The following is a 3,980-nucleotide window of genomic DNA, read 5'->3' as shown; positions in this document are numbered from 1 at the left end:
AATCCATCTGAAATGCAATCTCATTCTTATGATTCTTGAGGAAGAAATTGTGACCAAATTTCAACGCTGTACACGCATCCATTATAGGAAAAAAGACATGACCACGGACGGACAGCACCTGACAACGGGCGTATCAAAAACTGAAGAATATACAACAAACACTTGTATTGGAAAACTAAAAAAGTGTAAATTGTGTGTGTGTGTGTGGGGCTACAAAATACTACCATAATAATACTATAATTAGATAAAATCGGACAATTGGATTACCTGGAACCAATAGCAAAGGTGTCTGTCAAAACGGAGGTAGAATATTCATTCATGCATAAATAGGGGGAGGGGTGAAGAAGACCTGACGCCTATTAAAGCATTTTCTCTAGCTGTAAATCTGCCCATCTAATCTAGTTGTCAAACTTACAGGTCTGCAGTATTTGCATTTAATCAATTAATAGCCTTTAATTGCCGTGTAGGGTTTTATCTCTGGATCAGAAAAAACAAAATTAAAAGTGTGTCTAATAATTTATTATCTGTTAAACATATATAATCCCATTGATAATAATAACCCCTTTTATTACACTGCTACTTAACTAGTATTTGAATTAAAGATAGAATTTAATCACGACAACATAAACATGTCTATACATTATAAAGGCCTATTTGCAGCTAGTAAAATATCAGTGTGGCCTATATTAATACTGGTAGAGATCACAGCGTAACATTAAATGCACAATTTCCTAAAACTGTATGCATTTCAACTCACACATTCTCCCACAACTACCATCCATCACAGAAAATTTAAATAAGTCTCCCAGAAAATTCATCCACACTCACTGTGGTTGAAGAAAAAAAGTATCACAGAGGAATAAGAAAAAATTGCTCAATATAAAATAATTAAAGTCCTGGACGGATTACCCCCCCTTTGAAGGGGTCTGATGCTTTTCACTGGTATGATACAATTCCGGTGTCTTCTGAGTAGTATAAAGAAATGAGTCTAAGAAAATAAGAGTTTGCCAATAAGATTCCTGTGTTTTACTGCTCCAGTGATACATAATTGATAATGACCTATGGATTTATTCCTGAAATGGAAAAATAACAGAATGAAACTTCAATTTAAAAAAGAAAGACCTTATATTAAACAGCATTTACAATGAACATCTTAGTTGAGCTCAGATCTCCCTTTTTTTAAACACACAGACCTTATATTACACAGCATTTACAATGAACATCTTAGTTGAGCTCAGATCTCTTTTTTTTAAACACGCAGACCTACCTATTGAACAGCATTTACAATGAACATCTTAGTTGAGCTCGGATTTTTTTAAACACACAGACCTACCTATTGTTATTCTGCTGTTTGTTCTGTTTGTTCAGATTCTGCGGGTGCCTCTGTGGTCTGTGCTGGTTCGGGTTCTGCAAAAAAGTGGAGGGGAAAACTCGGTAAAATATTAGTACTTCATACTGCAATCGTGGCGAATACTGTTGGACTTTAATACTTGTATAAAATGGATTTCTAGTTGTAGAATTCAGTGGACTTAAATAAGTAAGAAATTGATATATTTTCATAGAATCTGTTAAAGGTCACTAGATTGTAAGGTACCTTTTTTTAATGGTATTTACACAATAATTAAATGCACCTTCACGAAACGCAATAATCAGATTTAGAATTGTGATCGTGTCGACGGTTTAAGTTTTGCGTGCACGCATGCTAGTAAGATTAGGTCTAACAGTGTGTGGTGAACTTTATAAACCTAAGTTCATTGTAAATATCATAATAAATCTACTAAGCCTATTGCAGTGTGGTTAATTTTCAGGGTACAGAGGGACCGGTCCTGATTTATTCAATCTTTTCCTGTTATACATAATAAAATACTGTTTAAACAAAAACAAAAAATCTTTTCCTGTCGTTTAATTCTTGGGAGCGGAGGAGGCCAATTCCAGAAGCTCTACGTTTTTGCGTGTAATGTAGAAGTCGTTCCATTGTACTTCATTACTTTTCATTAATTATTCATTTCTATATCGATATACTCCTCTGTATAAAAGTTCGTGAATATTCAATGCTGGTTTGATTGATTTCAGATCGCAAACTGTTCAAAACTCTGCCTCTATTGTATTCTCATCACACTTCATCCCGTTCAAGAATGTTGCCCAAATAATGTACATACACAAAGATTTAGAAAGAAAGCATTATGAAATGCAGTGTGTAGATTAATATTGTAAAGTTTAAATAAAGAAGATCGTGCAACCATAAATTGCCATTAGTACTTAAAGATGATGTTCCCGGGAATATATCAGGGATTTTTTTATTGGGGTCAAGTTGAGGTATTTTTTTATGACCATGCTAGACATTTGTTAAGAATTCCCTTTGGTCGATATGGTTATTTGAAGCCAAAAGTTCGAAAATTGATTTAATTTTTTTTTTAATGAGAAGCAAAGTAATTATCAAGATGGATCGAATATTTACATGTTTCGTTTTGTGTCAGACACATTTCTTTAACCTGATCTACTTCCTTGAATTCGGTTTGAATGCTATCTTTCCACGCGATTAAGATGCTATCAGCTATCACGGGGACCTTCCCATTATAAGATCTGACATACCAGAACAACGAGACATTGTTCTTTAAAAAAGAGATTTAAAGATTTTAAGGTAACAAACTCTGTACATCATATGACTAAGCTTCTTCAGAAATTTACGGAACCTTAGACTTGTTACATAAATAGTGCCAAGTAATACACTCAAAAATCAACCTCCCTCACTCTCATTCATCAATCTTGCCTGTCCATGCCAAGAAATTACGAACTGCAACCACTTTGATATATATTGAAGGCGTATTTAACATCTCTTACCTGATGTCTGTGTTGCGGGAGGTTGCTCTTGTTGCCCGCTGCCTTCTGTTGGGCCGCTAGTTGCTGCGCCTTTGCTGTTGTTACACCCCATCCTCCTGATCTGTGCGGTTTGTCTGTCCTGGATTTGGAATTCTAAGATGATTACAGTCTCGGCACGTCTCAGCGCTGACTTTTGCCCGAATGCAGAAATGCGCCAAATAGGATTTAATGTTCTCGATCCGCTTTTCCTGATTGTTTACTTGCTTTTGTTTTGTGTCGTTATGACTACCTTCCTGTGATGTTTTTGATTGGATTCAACTTCATCCATGAATATGTTTATAACCCAATAGTCCGTACTTTACGAGCGCCCAGATAAGGAATTAAAAAAAAAACCGGCATTGTTTTACTCGGTGATTAACAAAACGCACGTTATAATTTGTTAAGGTGCGATTTTTAATGCACGGACGTGATCGTGCCTCATTAAACCGATTCATTAAGATTTAACAAATCAATCGACCTAATTAACGCAAGGATTCTCTCCTATCACAATGACAAAATAATTAGAAATTGATTTAATTAACCTATTATTAACCATATTTTTTATACTCTTTCCTTTAAAAAAAATTGAATCGTTCCAAGTACAATAAACGTTATTCTCATAATCCTACAGAAGATACATGTGTACAGAAATGTACGAAGTCTGTAATAAATGGAAAATATCGCTTGCATGAAGATTGGATAACAGAGGTGTTGTTAACCAAGAAAGCTAACTCTCTCGCATGTGGTAAGTCGATTCTTGTTCGATACGTTGAAAAGCGTATCAAATTTCAATCAATTAGATTTTTGGTAAAATACATATACATAATTCAATACATCGGCAATGAAATCCACTCCAGTTTCATTACAAGCACCATCTTCACTAGCCAAGGGTGACGCTCCACGGTGTTTCTTTTTTCAAAAGAGAAACACCGTGGAGCGTCACCCTTGGCTAGCGAAGAATTTACAAGTTCTTTTCTCTCATTAATACGATATTAAACTGTCGACCTTTCCCCAGATTAACAATATTTTTCGGATAGTTTCAATATTTTTGAAAGATTAATGATATTTTTTATAGTCTGGTCATTTGAACCTTTAGGAAGTTTGTAATTCACTATACCACG

The 3,980-nt window shown here is 34.9% G+C and overlaps 1 long non-coding RNA gene across 1 annotated transcript; it reads right to left on the bottom strand.

Moving 5' to 3' along the window:
• Nucleotides 1-503: 503 nt before the first annotated feature.
• LOC125669752 (uncharacterized) lies at nt 504-3,189 on the bottom strand. The gene is made up of 3 exons (XR_007368015.2): nt 2,842-3,189; nt 1,334-1,407; nt 504-1,073 (listed from the first exon to the last, which is right to left on the bottom strand). It is a non-coding gene; the product is annotated as an uncharacterized LOC125669752 (long non-coding RNA).
• Nucleotides 3,190-3,980: the final 791 nt, after the last annotated feature.

The sequence above is a fragment of the Ostrea edulis genome, chromosome 4, assembly GCF_947568905.1.
Source record: "Ostrea edulis chromosome 4, xbOstEdul1.1, whole genome shotgun sequence".
Lineage (NCBI taxonomy): Eukaryota > Metazoa > Mollusca > Bivalvia > Ostreida > Ostreidae > Ostrea > Ostrea edulis.
Note: the sequence above shows the minus strand (reverse complement) of the source record. Positions and strands in the feature narration are given on the sequence as shown.